A 21,152-nucleotide genomic window follows, 5' to 3' on the forward strand; every position below is an offset into this window, starting at 1 on the left:
CCACTGATATATGTGTCTCTTGTTTCACCAATGAACACAGTCTTGATTACTGAAAGTTTACCCTAAGTCTTGACATTGGGTGGTATGAGTCTTCCAGTTTTGCTCTTTTTCAGTATTGTGTTGGGCATTGCTATTTTTTTTAAGCTTTCCAAATGAGTCCAATGTATAGCCAATGTAAGAATCACTGCTTTGGAGGCAGCTGGGAATAGAAGGAAGAATATGGATCTTAGGGGCGCCTGGGTGGCTCAGTTAAGCATCCAACTTCAGGTCATGATCTCGTGGTTCATGAGTTCAAGCCCCACGTCGGCCTCCGTGCTGACAGCTCACAGCCTGGAGCCTGCTTTGGATTCTGTGTTTCCCTTGCTCTCTGCCCCTCCCTCACTTGTTCCCTCTCTCTCTCAAAAATAAATAAATATTTTTTAAAAATTAAAAAAACAAACAAAAGAACATGGATCTTCAAGTCAAGCAGCCCTTTGTTTAAATTCTTGGTGTTCAGGCAAGCCATCTGAAATGTTGGAGCTTCAGTTTCCTTTTCAGGAAATGGGGGATTACAATGCTTACTGGCAGGGTTTTTTGTTTGTTTTTATAAAAGCAATACCTTGGACAACCCCAGCATAGGGATGAACAAGCAGCAATTCACTGGTCAAGATGATTTCCCTTTTCTTCACTTCCAATGCCTTCTTGACTGTTTTCTTAGTGTGCTCTTAGACCATCACATTCCAAATATTAGGAAGGACTAGCATAGTTTATTATTATGAAATATCTCCCAATAGATATGTAACCATATAAGATGGGTTATAATCCAGTGTTGCTTCCCCCGGAAACTGGCAGCCTGAAGAAATAAGCCTGTTTGACAATCTTTTTTAGAAGGAAGTGATTCATGTTGAGCCCATGGGGAATTAATACTGGTCTATTTTTTAACGATTTGTTGAAGGGATAGGAATTTACTGCCTGCATGGAAACAATAATGAGAATAAGTAGCAAATGGCACAAACGATTAAAAAGAGAGAGAGGGTGAGGAAAGTGCCCTTTTTAAAAAATAAACAGGAAAATGACCAGGAAGGACATTTTGAAGCAACAATGGGATCTCTTTATGACTATACACCTTTGTACTTTTAATAATTGGGGCCATTGTTACAGAACACATTCCCCTAAGTGAGATTATTGGGTAAAAAATACAGTTTCAGATATTCGTATAAACGTCTTATTTTCCAAAAAACTCTTCCTTTATTCTACAGAGTAAAAAATACTGTATGTAAGCAAGAAATCAAGCAAACAAACAAAAAATAAAAGTCAGGAAGGGTGATAAGAAGGAAACATAAAAGAACTCATTTACCATCTACATCTATGCTCCAAGCATGCTAAGAATTATACACGTTTAAACAAATTAATCCTCATGGCAAATTTAATACCATTCTCACTGCATAGATAAGAACCGACGTCTTAGAAAAGCTACTCCATGTGCCACAAAGCATACAGTTCACATGTCAGAGCCAGGAAGCCATCCAAGTATACCTGAAAACCAGGCACTCTGGCCCCATCTCAAAAACCATTATGCCATAATGCTCAAATTCTTTAATTTCTGAAAAGGAGAAAGAGTGTGAAAACATTTTTAACTTCCAAAAAAGATGCCCAAAATTACTAGATGTTTTATGAGCGGAATCCTAATTTGGACTAATTTTCTAATATAGCTATCCGAAGAAGTCTGGTAACTGGGCTCAAACGAAAGGATTCTTTCATTTCTTGCAGGACACAGACAGGCACATTTTTACAATGGCCTCCCCAAGACAGTAACCCTCCTCTGGCACCTCCCCAAGAGTCATTAAAGAATCCCGGAGCCCCCGGTACCTCCTCTCAAAAGATCTGCCAGCCCAGCAGAAGCAGTACTAATGAGACTCTGCCACCGTGTAGCAGATGCTGGTGATTCACAGGAAAGAGGGGCCATGTCTGGCTGTGACTCTCCTTCCTGCTGCAAACATTAGGCCGAACCAAATAAAACTGACGACAAAACTCAAAGAGAAAATGTCAGGGGTCAGAAGTGGCCACAGAAACCACCGTGGAACCCAATTAAAAGCTGGTATTTTCCGGCTTTGCTTGTGACAGGTGTTTTTGCCTGCCTGCATCCCTCCTTCCTTTCCCTGGGGTGATGAGACATACACCAGCAGAGTGGAAAACAGTGCCCCAAGAAAGGAACTGTTCTAGAATTCACAGTAGCAGGTGCACAGCAATTTAGGAGTAATTAAGATATTCTAAGAGAAAACAACCCTCTGTCATGTAAACTAGAAGGAGGTGGGGACATGGTAACTTCAGTTTCAGACACTTTATTTGTAAGGGAGACATATGGCTGTCGCCTTGCACCCATGCGGGGAATCCCAAGCAGAGTGTCACTCGTGTGGGGTCTGGTCCTCCACGTTCCAAGTCCAGAAACGACATTTTGTCTACTTATTCAGAGACTCAGGGGCTGCCACGCTCCCTAGCTTAGAAGATCCCAAAACACAAACCAGAATGTCAAGGTGTGCTGGGTGTTTTTCATTTCTAATATTGTTGTTTGGATTCTTTCATTTATAATAGACACATTTTTCTGTTAGTTACTGGGCTATTATCAGGGAGCCGTCCTGTGTCGGTTAGTGGTTGCTGTGGAGGAAGGATGCCCAAACTCAGAGGCTGAAAACCATCAGAATTTGGTTTTGCTCACATATCTAGGGTAGCAGGGCAGCTCAGCTGATCTCTCCCGGGCTCGCTCAGGGTCTCATGCTCACCTGGTGCTTGGGCCACAGGCTGGCTGATGTAACATGCGTCTAGCACAGTTTGGCGATCGGCCAGGACGGTTGTGAGTAAATGAGTTTTGTTTCTCATCACTGAGCAAGTTGGCCTGGCCGTGTTTCCATGGTGGCTGTGCAATGCAATATTCAGCGAAATGTTAAGAGAGAGAGAGAGAGGGAGAAAGTACTTAAGGCCTCTTGAGAATCTAGGCTCAGAAGAGGCACATCACAGGGCACCGGGTTGGCTCAGCTGGTTGTGTCTGGCTCTTGGTTCCCTGGGTCTGGCTCTGTATTGACAGCATGGTGTCTTCTTGGGGTTCTCTCTCTCTACTCACGTGAGCACACGCGCTCTTTTTCTCAAAATAAATAAATAAACTTAAAAACAGCTGGCACATCATGACTTCCACCACATTCTATCAGCCAAATCAAGTCACAAGCCAGCCGATATTTGAGGGGTTAAGAAGTCTCTACCCATTGACAAGCTAAGTTGCCGGGTCACATACAAGCAATAATTACAGCTATTGTGGCATTAATCTTCCATGCCTCCCTCTGTCGGGCTCTTAAAAATTGAATTCATAAGCAGAGGTCACTTGATGAAAACAAACTGAAGGGCGCCTGGGTGGCTCAGTCGGTTAAGCGCCCAACTTCAGCTCAGGTCATGACCTTGCGGTTCTTGAGTTCGAGTCCCCATCGGGCTCTCTGCTGTCAGCACAGAGCCCACATCAGATCCTCTGTCCCCCTCTCACTGCCCCTACCCTGCTTGCTCACGCTCCCTCTCTCTCAAAAAAATAAAATAAGCATTAACAAAAATCAAATATAATTGGATACGACTTAGGGGTTATTTCAACTAGGCTTCCAAACACTCTGATGAACTATACTTGCTCCAAACCCAGAAGGTACCCAACACTAGATTGCCTCTTTCCCTCTCCTACCACACCACCCCCCACCACCCCATACCACCTCCTACACACCCTAAATGTCCATTTGGAGCTGTTCTCTCACAGTGCATTCTTTCTATAGATGCCTGCCACCAAACCCTTCCATTATGCATTGCCTTTTGCCGGTTTCACTCTTATGGTGGCATCTGTTTCCACGTAGTAGATTTACATCTGGCAGCCTCTGCGGTAACTACTATGTCTGGTTTTTAGTTCATAAAAATTTAATTGCTGCTGAAGCTGTTTCAGGAAGAGATAGAGGAAGACGCTGTCTCTTCCTCTCCTGCCCGCTACTCAGGAGCAGAAAGACAAGGGCACTTGCAAAATCTGGGAGGAGAGAGAACCCTTTTGTCTTCCGTCAGCTATTGCTGTAATAACCAGAAATTTATGGCTCTGTGGTTATTATCCAAGTGGGGGAGCCCAAACATCTGTGGGCCACACAGGTTTACTGCATTCACGGGAACATTTTCTGAAGTATCCTGGAAATGAAACCTAGTTCTTTTGCAGAAATTCAAGGAGCCCGAACTCTGTTAGAGTAAATTAGCACTGAGATATTCAACATGGCTTCAAAATGCGTCTTTCTGTGGAGATGAAGTTTCTAGGTCGCTATTCCATTACACAATGCCCTCCTTATGAGAGCCCAAGGGAGAAATTTCTCTCTGCTCTCAGAATGGGAAACAGCTGGGCTGTTTAATACTTGGAATGATTTTGTGGTGGCTGTTATTACAGATATTATGGATCATGTATGTGACGGCCGTCTCTTTTTTGGGCAGTTTAACATCAAAGCAGAGACTCAGCTCTAGAAACTCTATAGGACCTTTTGGTAGGAATATTAGATATTAACCTCACACTTAACTTTGCTTTATCTTTCCTAGCTCTGTAGACTCTCTGTTTTGCCTTCCTCACTCAATTATTTTTGTTTATTTTGTCCTATTTAAGATACTTATTAAGCAGACTTAAATACTTTTTAGAGCCTAAGAGAAATAAGCAAACAAATAAATGCCAGTTTCTCAAGAAAGCTGTAACCTTTCTGAATACTTAAAAGAATTCTTCAATTTTATCTATCTTGACGGAACTCTTGTCTTTTCGATTTCAGATACTGTGGTCCGAGTTTATCGTACTTCTCAATGGTTCGTTATCATTTTTTAATCTAAGAAGAACCCTCTCAATTTCTTCCTTCCTTCCTTCCTTTTCTTCCCCTGACATTCTTCATGTGCCCCTGGGCAACCATTTCAATACTGCAACCCCTTTTGTTACTTTGTGTTCTTATAAAACATATGGTTTAAAAAAATTTTTTAAGTAAAAAATAAATGAAAAAAATAAAAAATAAAAATAAAAAAAACATATGGTTTTACATGCATGAGTCTTAATGGCATGCAACCATTGTTGCTTTTCTTGTTATAAACCTGTTTCCTTTTTCATTCAGTACATCTCGTGTGTACTTGTCTCTAAAGAGCATGAACCCAGGACACTCTGCCATCCACTCCCCAAATTGCCTCCAACACCCACCCCCAAAAGTATGTCTTGAGGGCAATCCTCGTACCCAGAGTGAACACATTTGAGGGTGACAAGGGTGCTATGAGTAATTTCACCAGGACAGCAGGTGCACCCTGTGATCATCCTAGGGGAGCTGAAATGCCTCGTCACCTTATTCAGACAGGACCCTTAGGAACTCTGTGAGAATCCTTTCTTGATATGTACCAACAGTGGATTTGCTGGGTCAGGAGGTACTCATAGACCTCATCTGCTCTTACCACCAGAGTCCCACGCAGGATTTCTACACCAGTTTACATTCCCATCAGCAGTGCGTGAGGGCCCCCATGCTCCCGTATCCCCGCCAACACTGGGCTTATCCCGGTTTTGCCAGTCTGGCACATGTAAACAGATACCTCATTGTCAACTTACATCTTTCTGGCAACTAATGCGTTTGAGCATCTCTTCATATTCTTGTTAGCTTTTTGTACTTTTTCCTTTCTGTGAATTTTGATCTTGTATCTTGGCCCCTTTTCCATTGGGGTCTCTGTCTTACTGATTTGCAGAAGATGATAAGTTTTCCAAAATGAGCACACATTTCTTTGTCTTCTTAAACTGTATGACCAGCATGATTATTCTTTCTTGCAGAACCAGGGTCACATGATGTTGAGCATATGTAATGCTGGGGTTATTAGACACTATAAAACAGAGTTAAACAGGTACCAACAGATTACAATGGACCGAATGGTGCCCCACCCCCAACATTTCATATATCTAAGTCCTAAGCCCTGACGTGACTGTACTGGGAAATGTGGCCTTTAAGAAGATAATTAATGTTAAGTGAGGTCCTAAGTGTGGGGCCCAAATTCACCAAGGCTTGTGTCCTCGTAACAAGAGACAGGTAGTAGGTGGCATGTACATAGAAAAATTTACTTTAGGTGGACTTCCAAGTCAGGTACTGGGAAAACTATTCAACTCACTTAAACTGCTTACCTCTTTGGGCAATCGGAAGCATCAGAACTTGCTGTTTCATGCATGGAATGGCTTATAAAAATCAACCTGTTGCATTTCTAGGAAACTGTTCAGGATATGGACTGTTTTCAGCAATCAGGTATTTCTTCCTCTGAAAATATCAGGAATTCCTCTTTCTCGATTTTCTTTCTTCCTTTCTTTTCTTTCTTTTTAACTCATTTTCCAAAGTGATGTCCTCCTCTGATATCACCAACTTCCCTAGAGGAAAATACATGCGGCTCAGACACCTGTGTTGTTCTTAAAACTGTTTTGTTTCTGCTATGTACAATGTCTAAAGATACTGGAGGGTCTATGATTTTCCCAACTGGGAAGATTTTGTCCTAGGTCCTATGAAATGGTTTCAGGAACCCTGCTAATGATTCTACTGCTTAATTGCATATTATCTGCAACATACCTAATCCGAACACTGTGATCAGTTCCCACAAATGTGCAGGCAACTAGCTGCAAGCTGCTACCATCAACTCCACTAGAAATTATTTACAATACCTGATGGAACACCATGTGGCTGCATTCTACAGACCTGGGCTTATCCCACTGGACTATTCCCCATGAGACTTCACCACTCCAAGGTACCAAAACTTCTACAGAACTCCTTTGAAGTCCTAATGCATGTTCTGTGTTCCATAGAAGTGAACAGAACATGGGCGCCCGGGTGGCTCAGTCGGTTAAGCGTCCAACTTCAGCTCAGGTCATGATCTCATGGTTCGTGAGTTCGAGACCCACATTGGGCTCTGTGCTGACAGCTCAGAGCCTGGAGCCTGCTTTGGATTCTGCGTCTCCCTCTGTCTCTGCCCCTCCCCAACCTGTGCTCTGTCTCTAATACACATATACATATATATATGTAATACATATATATATAAATACATACATATATTTCATATACATATATATATATATATATATGTATGTGTTTAAAAAAAGTTAACAGAACTTGGCCCAACTTTTACTAAATGGTCCCCTCCTCCATGACCACCTTCATCATTCCCACTCTTCATTGGAGAGCTGACTTCTGGTCCTTTGGTGGGGGCAGAGAGGGTACACTCCCTGTATCTTCAGATACCCAAAGGACTGTTTATCTTTTCCCCATCATAGTATTGCTTTTTCCTTTTCATTTCTCTTTGCCAATGTATTTCTTTTTTACTATTACAATATTTGCTGCTTACAACCACCCTCCTTTCCCTGTCTGCCACTCCCATTTGTATATTTTTACTTTCTCTTCTCTTTTCTATCTCCTTCTCCTATTGCTTCTTTCATGCTCCCTGGCTTTGGCTGAGCAGAGCTTCCATTCATTCTCAGTTTGGCCCTATGGGGCATGTCTCCTTCTGTCCCTAAAATTGCCTGGAGAAGCTGTGTGCACACACACACATCTGCACACGTACGTGCGTTTTCCTGGAGCGAGGACTGTGGCAGACCCTATGGATTATCTACGCCCCCAACGATTCCCAATTCCCTATGCCCTTGACTTCCAGTGCCACACAGGCCGAGAGGCTGATAATTTTCAGTTTGCTACCTCTCCTTGGTTTGCTCAACAAGAAGGAAAATACCCTTTGTTGAATAAAAAGCAAAGACTCACTAGGAGAACACCCTGTGCTCTTCATTCTTTCCTGTGATTCTTGCCTGGAATGTAGATTATAAAGCATGGTCATAAGCAGCCAGCTGGCAAACATGAGGCTGTGAGCCTGAGAATGATGGCCTGTACATGAGGCACAAGAGCAGAAAGTTGGAAAGAGCTTTAAGTCTCTGATGGTAAACTTGAGCCACCATCCCAGCTCTGGACAGTCCACCTCCAGACATATTCTTACATGTTTTGAAATACACACACACCATTTTAAAAAGAAGAGGTAAAAATATCAAGAGAAATTCTGAAATTTTCTTCCTGTTCCCAGATCGATTGCTTTGTAGATGCCCTAGAGGCAAGCATCCTATTTTGAAGACCTCTGTTGAATAACCAGGGCATTGCTATTAAGAGAGATCAGCAAAAGTTAAACCAGCAATGATGTAGAAGTGGGGGCAGCGTGGGTGGGTGGGGGGGACACCTGAATGAGTATAGTCTAAGATAGGGTGGTAGTGTTATAGGTCATTTGTGTTTTATATGTAAATGGCTGGAAGGATGTACGTAGCTGATGGTGACAGCTTTCAACTATTTTGTGTTTGTAGCTCTCTACATCAGCCATGTATTAATTTGCATGAAGAAAAACAAAGGAAAGGAAATGTTATTTTAAATATCCCAGTAGTTCAGGGCACCTGGGTGGCTCAGTCAGCTGAGCGACCGACTCTTGGTTTTGGTTCTGGTTATGATCTCACGGTTTGTGAGATGGAGCCACACATCAGGCTCTGTACTGACGGTGTGGAGCCTGCTGGGGATTCTCTCTCTCCCTCCCCCCTGTCTTCCCCCTCCCCTGCTTGGTGCACTCTTTCTCTCAAAATAAACAAACTTTTAAAATAAATAAATAAATATCCCAATGGTTCAATACAGGTCCCTCCCTCCCAAAATTTCCTTTTTCCTTCCAGGTGGCCCTATCATGGTGTGGAGTGTCTACCAATCCTGCAGAGATATTCTCCAAGGCCACCCCTTGCTGGTAAGGACAGCCAGGCAGGTGTGGTGGGGAGGACTAGAGAGGAGGGCTCACTGAAGGTGGCCACCAGCCTGCTCTGGGGGGCGGGGGGTGGAATGAAAAAAAGGAACATCCAGCGGAGCATCACCCTTGCTGGCGAGACCATCCTGCCCTGTATCAGTGGGGTTTTCCCACATTTCATTCTACTTATCACAGACTTGTCCCAATTCCTAGTCTGTCACAGGATGATGGGCGCTTAGCCCTGGAGCACCATCTAGCATGCTCCTGTCTTTCCAGAGACTTAAAGAGCAAGTGCTGAAAGTTAAGGGCATGTCCAAGGTCCAAGAAGTCACATCGGCAGCAGAGTGGGGATCAGAACCCATTTGGTGGCTAACCAGCACCATCACTACCACCCTGCCTTGGGGAATCCTTCTTACAGGCTGGGCATTGCCCTGGGTGCCATCTACATCGTCTCTTAACCTTCTAAAAGCCCTACGAGGTTGATGTTGTCTTCTCCGTTTTACAGTTTAAGAAACTAAGGCTCAGACAGATCACGTGGATTTCCAAGGCTAGAACAAAGCAGAACCAGGAGTGGAACCCAGTTCTTTCTAGCCCTTTCTACCACTTCAGCTGACTCAAAACAGTGTTTGTGTGATCTCTTACACATGTGCCTACAAAGCAGTTTCCCAGAATTCCTCTAGAGGGGTCTTTAGCTATTGGGGTCTCAGGAAATCCATCTCAGGGCCACCTCCCTCTCCCCTTCGGTGCAAAGAATGCTTCCTGAATGAGCCTCTTCGCTCGGCAGCTGGTGATGCTTGATTTGATTAACACCCGGGGACCCATCACCAGACGTAAAGATGATGTCTAATTAATTGCTTACATTAAAGAGCTGGCATTTCCTGCATTCGGTTCACACTTCCAGCTTCAATCATGTTTTCGTTTCAGCAATAATATTTACATGATTAGCAAATAGTCGATTCATACTCCAGTGTGGACCTAAGCTGTGTGTGGGACTTCCCTAAGCAGATGTCCTTGACAGGTGTAAAGAAATAGGCTTTTTATTCACAGCAAGAGCCACAAGCAAGCTCTTCTGCTTGTTTTTAAATAAAAAATCATGCTTGGATCAACAAATATTCATTGAGCACTGACCTATTCTGTGTCAGTCATCCCATTTCCAAGGCCCCGCAGGGGCCAAAAAGAAGCACACTCACTAAGAAGTCACATTACACTTAACTGTGTTTTCTTTCTTCTTGTTCCAAGATCTAGTTGCATAAATTAGGGAAAGCCACTCTGCATCAGACATCTGAAGCTTCAACAGGCGTTTGCTGGCCTCTCCTGAGATCTTATCATGCAAGAAGCAGGGGAGTTTGAGATGTGAAATGACTCCCAGGATGTGAATGGGGATCAAACTGAAAAGAAATGATGCGTCACCAGGCTATCCTATGCAGTATCTTTAATCACAACATGGAAATGACACAGAAAAGCAAGATTCTATCTTCAGACAGCAGGAGATTAGAAGGGCTAAGGCAGCATTTTGGACGACAAAGTTCTTGACAAGGGGTCGAATTCTAACATCACGAAAGTGAGTAGGAACAGATGCCCCAGAACCACCAAAAGCAGTACCACCCAGAGAAGATGTGGCTTCATGGAAGAGGCTTGACTGCAATCAGCTACAAGCTCAACAAAGGCAAGGGCGTGATGTGTGCCCCGAATCACTAATACCTCCATCTGACTGCATTTTATGAAGTATCTACACTTAGGATTGGGTGAGCCCTGCTCTAATTTTCCCTGGCCCTCCCACAATTATGCAGTGTATTCAACCTAAGGAGGTTGACCATACATCATATTGTTCTAATCAGGACACTGATTTAGAACGAAAGGGATTGCAGGTGTAAATTAAGCCCGGAAAATAGGCATCAGTGAAGAATCCTGGACAAACTGGGGTCCATGTTACCTAGCGGTAGCTAACTGACTTCCAACTGAAGAGGCTTTCTGAGAGCCTATCTGGCTGTACCCATCAGTTTCTGGTTTACACGCCTATTTGCTTTTTGAAAAATTCCACGAAGATAGCAATACGTCCAGTGAAACCCAGCTTCTTTTCTTTGAAAGTGTTATTATTGTGTAAATATATGGTGGCAGCTCTCTTTTGAGAGAAAACTTATTTTATTCAAGTTTGCTACACAAGGATCTGTGTTTCCCTCGGCCCCCTCTGTAGTTATGTTTTATATATGCTTTTTCGGGGGACTATTTAGAGGAGAATTCTATCCAGTATTCTCCTTCTTACAAACCAACACAAACACCCTATTACACTGAATGTAAGACACCAATGGTTATAAGATGTATCACTATTATCTGCCATTAAGGAAAAGAAAAAAAAACTCCTCCAATTCAACTATACTCCAAACTCCTTCACATCCAGCTCTCCTGGATCACCTTTCAACTTGCAATTGGCATGTAGCTCCCATTTCCCACATGATATTTATGTCTGTGTCATCAAGAGCATCATGAATGCAGCATTTCTATAAAAAAAAAACTTTCCACTATTTTCTCCAGAATTTTCTTCCAAACAAGTAACATTATCTGAAGGTTTGACGTTGTTACTTTTTTTTTTATCTAACCAGCAAATGACAACAGTAGGTTTTCACACAACAACCAGGATTTTATTCTTTCTTCAGATAGTACTTAAATTGTTTGCTGACTGAAATTCTGAGGGACACTGTCCCATTCTGCCACCATGGAGAACAAGCAAATCTGTTCTGCATGGACAATGGCAACTATATCCCAAATGGCACTGGGCTAACAGATGCCTGGGATTTTACAATGTGAAGTCTGGATGTTCTGGAATAAAATGCAGTAACTCAGTCTGCCTGTGCCCTTCTGTCCCGGGTTATACCGTTTCCCTGATCATCCCCAGTCTGCTTTCCCAGCTGGCTGTGATAACCTCTCTTCTTCTCTATGCTAGCTAAGATTGTCCTCAAGAGCTCTCCTGAGTTTATGCCCAACCTTTATACCCAAACTTTTCACTCTGGAACTCTTCCTAATCTTTTCATTTCAGCTAGCTTTCTGTTTTATGCCCATCAACTGATGCAAGACAAAGCAAAAATGGAAAGGTCAACCAAGATTTTCCATCTCAAAAAAAGACCTGCTTCATCTTTTTTTTTTTTAACGCTTATTTATATTTGATAGAGAGAGAGGCAGAGCTTAAGTCAGGGAGGGAAAGAGAGAAAGGGAGATGCAAAATTCGAAACAGCTCCAGGCTCTGAGCTGTCAGCACAGAGCCCAACATGGGGCTCGAACCCACGGACAACGAGATCAAGACCTGAGCCAAAGTCGGATGCTCAACCGACTGAGCCCCCCAGGCACCCCTGCCTCATCTCTGTTTTTATGAAGAAAAGCCACAGCTTGAGAGTAGGGAGGTAGTTCTTAGTTCTGGCTGTGAAGTAAAATAATTTGTAACAATTTTTTAAGAGTAGATTCCAGTGGGCTATCCTAAGACCCACTGACTCAGACTCGAAGGGTTGGGAGCAGAATTGGGGGAAAGAAGGCACTTGTATTTAAAAAGAGTTCCACAGATTGATGTGATATGTCATGTAGGTTGTGAACCATTAGGAGGAGGAGAACATTAGGCAACTTTTCAGTTTATGCAGGGACAAGTCTACTGACATCCACCAACACAAATGTGCAGTCAAGAAGACCCAACTCTAAGTGTGCAGGAGAAAACAATTTCTATGGATGGACCCCAATTCTATTCAAAGCATAATATTCACAGCATCCTGTACTCAACATGATTAAACCAAGGGATAGGAAGGATATTGCAAATGACTCGGCATGGGATGGACACGTCACAGTAAGGCAGGAAATAAAGGATGAGATTTTCTTTTTCCAACCTTCCAACAACCCCAAATGCTGCCTGGTCTGAGGCCATAAGGAAGGTGACCTCATCCTCCATTCTCAGGCCACAACTTTATAGGCCCATTTTAGGAAAAAACAACCTGAGCATAATTCTGGTTCTCTGATGGGGAGACAGTCTGTAGCCTTAGAGTGGAAAGTTGTACTGATGAGGGCCTCTCCCCAGAAAATATGCAAATCTCTGCACTAAAGGACTCAGGAAGAGGTGTTTATGGCTGTGGGAGACACTCTCCCCTTACCTCCATTTTTAGCAAATGTTCTTCTGAATTCTAGGTAAGGTATTACCCCTTCTCATCTCGGGTAAGTAAATACCCAGTGATTCCACTCTTAGATCTGTGGTTTCTACACTGTGCCAGGGAATGCACAATGCAGTTTCCACACCAAAGCCCAGACCACCCTTGACCTCTTAGCTCCGGGGACCTCTTGCTTATAACCAAGAAAGAGTCTGAGACTCTGTCTCCTGTGAATTTCAGCCCAAAGCAGGGGCTGAAAGCAAGAACACAAGAGGCACACATCATTGCAAATCAGTGCTAATGGTTGACATAAATATTTACACTGTACTTACTCTCTTGCTACTACATGAAACACACATTGTGTGGCAGGCCCTTTATCCACATTATTCGTTTTATCCTCACCATAACCCATGAAGTAGGCTGCATGGTCCACCCCAGTGACAGAAACAGACCCAACTTAAGCCACACCCCCAGGGTCATGCAACAAACAAGGGCTGAATTTAGGAATTAATCCCAGATCTGATCCCCAAGTCGAAGGTCTCTCAAACACTGGTTGCGCTGGAAAGGCAGTGAGGGAGAAGTAATATGGACTGATGGATGGGTAGATGGATAAATGTATCATAAATACGCAAAGACACATTTAATAATAGAGTCTATTATACAAGCTAGGTGGTTGTTACATGGGTATTCAGTGAGTGATTCTTGCTGTTTTGGAGGTCTAAAAAAGTTTGAAATAAAGCTTTGGAGTGAGAAAGCAAAGCAGGGAGGGAATCAAAGCCATGCCAATTAAACATTCTTTCAAGGATGTGTCTCATGCTTCTCTAATTATGTGTTTTGGAATTTTAAATTTAGTTTCACAAATATGTATTGAAGCTCTATTATGTACCAGGCCTCAAAATACCTGGCAGCTTAAAATGCTACACGAACGGCAGGTGACGTGAGGACACAAGACGGAACCCTCCTGGGTTCACACTCAGCAGCTGACACTGACCCAGTCTGCCACCCGAGGCCAACTTCGATAAAGGGCCATAATCAACGTGTAAAGTGCCAAAGGAACACAAGGATGGAAAGGTGGCTGGGAACAAATAACATCTGAATTGGACCTTGGGAGAACACGTAAGAAGTCAAAAGATCTGAACAGTGTTTACTCAAAACACTTCTGTCCCCAAACATATGGGTGTTTTTTCCCTCCACACCAACCAATTCTCTGAAACCACCTGGATGTCCCACAATACAGTTCACTTCTTTTTTTTAAAAGTTCATTTACTTATTTTGAGGGGGGCGGGCAGAGAATCCCAAGCAGGCTCCATGCTGTTAGCATAGAGCATGACACAGGACTCCATCCCACGAACCGTGAGGTCATGACCTTAAAATCAAGAGTCAACACTTAACCGACTGAGTCACCCAGGCGCCCCCGAATTCATTTCTGACACTGTGTGGACTTATCCAGAGCCCACAGGTTAAGGGCTCAATCTCACAAGACTGCCCTCACTTCAGAGGCCGACGCAAGGTTGTGGGGTCTTTGTTACCACGCCAGTGGCACTTGTGAGCACTGGGGATTCTTTCTAACTCCTACACGCTGGGCTGGCGCATTCGATTCCCACAGATTCCTTGGACGCCACTTTGCCATTTCTGTTCTGGGAGTTGGCAGTCTCCTTGAGCCCTACAGGAAAGGGAAGGCGACCCAAAGCCTCTGGGGTTTCTGTACCTACTGCTTTCCTCCCCGCACAAAGCCTCTTTCCAGAGGAAGGAGGGGCTCCCAACTTCCAGGAGCTTTCTCTGTCGCTCCTCTTCCCCACCATTTTCTTTCCTTCCCCCTCACCTCCCTACCAACAACTAGGAGCTCCCGCCCCGCCTCACCTGCATCGAGATGTCTCCCCACCTCCCTGCCTGCACACCTGCAAACCTTCACGTTCTACCAGAGGCCAGCTTTGCTCCAACTCATTTCAACTACTAAGTGCCCTTAGGGTCTTAGCTTTTGAAAATCATAAGACTACCCCCCCCCCATTCTTTGGTAAAACTCTGTTTTTCCCCATACAGTAAATGATGCCTATATAGGACCTGCGGGTGCAGTGGGGGAGGGGAGGAGGCAGAAGCAACAGCAACTGCCAGAGAGGGAGCATCAGTGAAGATCTTAAAAATGTCATTCCATCAGTGTTCTTACTGCCGCCTTTAAATTTGGCTCATCCCTTGAGCAAAGAAGGAAAGGCTCACTCCACACCCTCCTTCCTGCTCTTGGGTCTCAGGAGAATTTCACTTCCACGTGACCTGCTCTAGACTAGAGGTTGAATCCCAAGGTGACTTGAATTCCTAAAGAAGCTGAGCCTCACACCTTGAGAGCTGCCTCGGTCTTAGTTACTGCTGACTCTCCAGAGGTTTTCTCAAGAAATGCAGAAGAAGCCCAAAGCTGCTAATCACCGAAGCATAAAACAGTTTAGAAATATAATGATTTATTTATGCTCAGTGTATGGCTGGTGTGCCCGTGTGTTCTTTAGACAATTATAACACAAGATCCTTAATGTGGGGCCATGTACTTCCCGAGTTTCCTGTACCAGTAATCACCAAGGGGATTCACTATTTCCATTACTGCTACCTGTCCACGTGTGGCTCGTCTCTTGCCCATTTGCAGAAATTTCTCCTTTGATCCCTGTGGCATGCCTTTGACTAGATCCTTTCTTTGGTTTTAGTTCTCTCTCTGGTTCATGTGACAGTCTTGTGTGTCAACCATGAGGTCCAAAGGAGAAATAACTTGTCAGTTAAAAAAAAAAAAAGCCAAAAATGCAGATGTTTGAAGAAAATATTAACTGGATTATTTTCTCCAACAACTACTCACCCCAAATGAGGACTCTATATTAAAAAGGCTCCTGGTTTAGGGGCGCCTGGGTGGCTCAGTCGATTGAACGTCCAACTTCGGCTCAGGTCATGATCTCCCTGTTTGTGGGTTGGAGCCCCACGTTGGGCTCTGTGCTGACAGCTCAGAGCCTGGAGTCTGCTTCGGATTCTCTGTCTCCCTCTCTCTCTCTCTCTGCTCCTCCACTGCTTATGCTCTGTCTCTGTCTCAAAAATAAAAATAAAAACATTAACATATAATAATAAAAAAATAAAAAGCCTCCTGGTTTGAAGTCGATAAATACCCATAAGGCCTATCTCCTATTATACACCCATATAGGTAGGAGCCAGAGATATCTCTCCCCGTTTAGCAGAAAGAAACTTTCCTGATCACAAATTAAAACTCTCCCTTTTGGCTGTACATTTATCAGCAGACTTACTCACAATGGTCTCATTAATGATGACTGGGAACAATAAATCATTTCTTTCTACTACAAAGGCTGCTCAAATTAGTTCAAAATGGCAGACCTCCTGTTGAAATGAACCTTCCCTGGGTCAATGATGTTTCTTGGAAAAAAGTAAAAGAGGAAGGTTTGCAGTGGGGTGGGACCTACATTTCTAGGATTTAAAGGGGAATATTTAGCAGCATGTGGCTTCATCATCTTACATATTTTTTTAATGTTTATTTATTTTTGAGAGACAGAGACAGAGCATGAGTCAGGGAGAGGCAGAGAGAGAGGGAGACACAGAATCTGAAGCAGGTTCCAGGCTCTGAGCTGTCAGCACAGAGCCCAATGCGGGACTCGAACTCACAAACTGCGAGATCATGACCTGAGCCAGAGTCAGACGCTGAACAAACTGACCCAGGAACCCCTATATATGTTCTTTTTGAAATTTTTTTTAAATGTTCATTTATTTTTGAGACCGAGCAAGTGGGGGAGGGGTAGAGAGAGAGGGAGATAGAGAATCCAAAGCAGGCTCCATATGGTCAGCACAGAGCCTGATGTGGGGCTTGAACTCACAAACCGTGAAATAATGACCTGAGTTGAAATTAAGAGTTGGATGCTTAACCGACTGAACCACACAGGCACCCCTATGTTCTTAAACAATATCCACAAGAAATATTGACCCAAAATGTATTGAATTCTTGTTTATTTTCACCCCAAGAGTTGAATACTGATTATTCCTTTGAGCTTTTATTATTCAATGAAAATAATACAAATACACAGAGTATACGTGTGCTCAACACCATACCCTCTCTATTCTTCCTTTCCCTCAGTGATAGAGGAAGCTTCCTTTTATTTCAAGAATACAAATTTAGATCATATGACCAACAAATTCTAACTTGATGTAAATAATACATTGATTGGGCTTTGCAGTTCTGACAACAATAAATCACCAAGAGCTCAAGCAGTGATCATTTTGAATTAGATCCAGAAATCTATCTATTTAACTTGGTAGTCTTCTCCACTGCCTTCTTGGTACTGGACAAAATGCCCAAGAAATTTCCCTTGCAACATCCTCCTCCACGAATAATGCAGATACTTGCAAAAAGTATCCCTCACCTAAAAAGACATTTTGGGAAGCACATGAAGTATTTTAAACTCAAGGCAACATTCAGACCTGTTAAGTATTTTTCAACTCCTCTGAAGACTTCAATAAAGCAAGAAGAATCCATATGCCTCACTCTGTCAGCCTGACTTAAAGGAGGATGAGGCAAGAATCATCCACATGCAGAGTTAAACAATGCAATTTTCCAAGTATACACCTGCTGTGAGAATCAGTAACTTCTTCTCAAACCAGCAAATTGGTTTCAAGTATTTGGTTCACTGGTTCCATCCAACAACCACGGACAAGAGGCCACCTCCGGAGTGAAAGAGAAGGGGGTGGTGAATCCTGGCAAAATGTGTTCTCATCAGAATTCCTATGCTTTTTACTGCACGGATGGTATTTGCAAAACTCTTTGGAAAGAACACTGGGTTTAATTTCAGGCAATCCTCTTTGCTGGAATTTTCACAAAAAGCTTTTGCGGAGTGTTCTATCTCATTTCAGGAAAACAACTCGTGCTATGGAGCTCTTTCTATAATGTGGTATTTTCTGGATTTTAGATTTTTCTTAACATTGCAGCCAGATTATTCTTTCAAAAATAAAAGTGATAGTCTCTAGAAAGGTGTATCTGAAGTAACTGGCCCTTCTCCTGAGCCATGCGCTCTGGGAATATTTGTCAGAAAACCTGGTTCTTGAATTAAGAGAATATCTGTGTCCCTTACTCTCGGGCAAGAAGTCTGTGTTTTCTCTTTTCTCCTTTCCTGCCTTGTCATTCCCCAAGCACCATGCACCTTCCTCTTCAGCCAACAATATCTAGTATCACTTCCACAAACTGACTTCACTCTCCTGCTCTCTGAGGGCTTCTGGGCCAATCCCTGCACCTTAGGAAACGCCTTCCATTTTCTTCCTCTTAGGATAAAATGCTCATGTGGAAACTCGAGCCCAAGGTACAACTACTTCTGTGATCAAGAGCAAAGAAAGGTTTTTTGTCAAGCAGGGTCTTCTGCTTAAGAGGACACACTTTCAAAGGGACATACACAAGAGGAAAGGGGACCTATCCTAGCCAGTCCTTCCAACCGGTTATGAGCAACTTAATCCCGTGGATGGTCCCCAGACCTGCCCTCCATTCCCATCTGCCTATCCCACACTTAACACGAAAATGGCCAACCTTAGAACATGTCTCTCAGAACATCTTGCCTCCACTAGTAACTGGAGTCCTCTTTCCTTCATATTGCCTGTGTCCCTCTCAAGACACACAGAAGCTTAGGAGGTTTCAGGACCTAAAACTACTGTTTTAGAGACACTATGGGTTAACCAGGCCTTTATGGGCTGGCCTAGGAGTCCTACTAACATGAATTATATTTTAGGTACAGATAACCTTATACTCCTACTTGTAAAGGGAGCTTAGAGTTAATAATGTTGTTCATCACTAGCCCAGTATCTAAGAGAAACTGAGTTACAAACAACTGAATTATGGAAAACAAGTCTTTGAAAAAAAATGAGAGAACTGGACTGCTTTTTTGGGGTTTGCTTGCTTTTTCTTTCTTTTCCTCTTTCACATATGTATTCATTCATTAAATATTTATCGATCACCCTCTCAGGGGCCAGGATCAAAGCAGAGACTCCCTGCCCTTGTGGGGCTTACAGCCTACAACAGAGACACAACAAAACAAGGAGAAAAAAGGAAAAGGGAAACCGTATCTAGGGCATGTGGTAGAAAGGATGGGCACACAGTACTCTGCTAGGAGTAACAGGTCTAGTCAGAGAAGCCAAGGAAGGCAGAAAGGAAGGTTCCAGTAGAGAGGACAATGTGTGCAAAGGCCCCATAGCCAAAGAAGACTGGTGGGGCCAGGGAATAAATGGAAGCCCACGAGGAACACAGACAGGGAGGGGAGTGGGGGCCATATGAGGCTGATAGCTGGACAGCCAGGGTCCCTTACAGGGCTTTGTGGGGCAGAGCAAAAGAAAGCCTCTCCAAGTCTTACCTCGAGGAGGTGACACATCAATTGGGCATGTTTAGCAGGCTACTCTAGTCACAGTGTGGAGAAACAATGGTGCCAAGACTGGCTTCTGGCAGTCCACTTACAGAAGGTCATGGCATGAGTCCTTTTGAGAAATAATGGCTGCTCAGAGTGGACAGAGACAGATCAAGAGACCACTAAGTGGGAAAAGAGACAGGATTTGGCAGTGGGGTGGATAGGAGGGCTGAAGTTTGGGAAGCACAGAGGAATGACTCTTGGGTTTCTTGTGTCAATTTGGGCTTTGGCTGTATCATTGACTACTGTCTATGATTTTAGGCACTTACTGTTTTTCTCACCTCATGTTTTTCACCTTGAAGGAAAAATTTCCTGCTACTTCAAAACTAACAATGCACTGAAGCCCCTCAGCATTATCCTACCGATCCCCTCAAATCTGTTTTTAATATAGACAATTCCCAAATGATTTATGTTTATAGTTTTTAATTTTTTTCCATGTTTATTTTTGAGACAGAGACACACACACACAGAGTGTGAGTGGGGGAGGGACAGAGAGACAGGAAGACACAGCATCCAAAGCAGGCTCCAGGCTCCAAGCCGTCAGCACAGAGCCCGACGCGGGGCTCAAACTCATGGACCGTGAGATCATGACATGAGCCAAAGTCAGACACCTAACCGACTGAGCCACCCAGGCGCCCCTCTGTTAATAGTTTTTAAACTAAATTTGGTCTCTCCCCTTTATCTGGTTTCTCTACATGGTGTGGTTTCCTTCACTGAAATGGGAAATCTGAAATTTTGATATAGTGGTGGAGGATCTTTAGTCACAAATAATTCAATCCAACTTGGACCAACTTTAACACAAAAATAAATTTACTAAGAAGAACACAATCGCGTCTCAAGGCATCAAATAGAACTGGAACCAAGACTCAGAGGCAAACTGAACCTGCCCAGAATTTCTCTCCATATTGTCTGCTCTTCTCTACACAGTGGCTTCAGACTTTGAGCACGTAACTTGAGCTTTCTCCAACCTTCAATCCGTACGACCGCCCTGCGCCAGTCCCCATATTTACATGCTCTGGGTTTTGCCACAGAGACTGACCCTCAGTCCCTCACTGTCTCAATTCCAAATCTCCAGGATGGGAATCGAGCCAGCGATGGTCAGGTGTTTGATCCTGGCCAATGAACTATGGCTGGGGGTGGGTGGGTGCAGGAATTCGGAGAAGAAACAGCCAATGCCAATTCTGAGTTCACAGAGAAGGGAGAATTGTTACAGAGTTGGCAGACACCCCATATAGAGGAGGAGAGAAACAATAGCTCCTTTACTTCAATAAACACGTATTGAGCGCCAACCATGTTCCATGATCAGTCCAGGCCTGTGGATACAAAATAAGTGCAGCAAATTCCTTCTTCAAGCAGCGTAACACCCAGAACTGCCTGTGAACACCTTGGCCTCTACTTATATGTGGTCACTTACCTACAGCACATGCCTAAAAACTCACAGCGTACTACAGAGAACCAACACGTATGGCATTCATACCGTGCAACCAACACTTAGCTCTCCTCTTGCCCCACGCCAAAACTTTTGCAGACAGCGGGGCGAAGCTACAAAATTTTATTTCCAGTGGCTGACAGATGCCAACAAGTGGGCAGGAAATAAAATGCAAAACCTACAATGCAGATAACGGTGGCTGTTCCATCTACCATCATTTCATCCGTCTTCAAGGTAAAACGTATCTACCTGTACACTCACCGGGAGAAAAAAATGTTCACCGAACATCTCCAACGCTTCAGACAAGTTTCCAGAGAGGCCCATGCAGCCAGAGCAGACAGCACATCCGACCCCGAGGCCAAAGACTTGGAGCCTGGACACACCCCAGCTGTGGGACCCAAGGTGGGTTGT

The 21,152-nt window shown here is 43.7% G+C and overlaps 1 protein-coding gene across 37 annotated transcripts in view; it reads right to left on the bottom strand.

The window, feature by feature from the left end:
- LOC125150120 (uncharacterized) overlaps window positions 1–21,152 on the bottom strand; it is a 58,326-nt gene that overhangs the window by 32,296 nt on the left and 4,878 nt on the right. For 34 of the 37 annotated variants that reach the window (XR_007146227.1, XR_007146224.1, XR_007146228.1 and 31 more), the window contains exons 1-3: window positions 15,733–15,881; window positions 6,164–6,400; window positions 5,603–5,868 (exon numbers count right to left, since the gene is read on the bottom strand). The gene's annotated coding sequence lies outside the window, so the exon portion shown is untranslated. Of the gene's footprint in view, window positions 1–2,759; window positions 2,894–5,602; window positions 5,869–6,163; window positions 6,401–15,732; window positions 15,882–21,152 lie in introns of those variants that run through there. The other 3 variants (XR_007146211.1, XR_007146196.1, XR_007146201.1) reach the window with 2 other exon arrangements.

The sequence above is a fragment of the Prionailurus viverrinus genome, chromosome D4, assembly GCF_022837055.1.
Source record: "Prionailurus viverrinus isolate Anna chromosome D4, UM_Priviv_1.0, whole genome shotgun sequence".
NCBI lineage: Eukaryota > Metazoa > Chordata > Mammalia > Carnivora > Felidae > Prionailurus > Prionailurus viverrinus.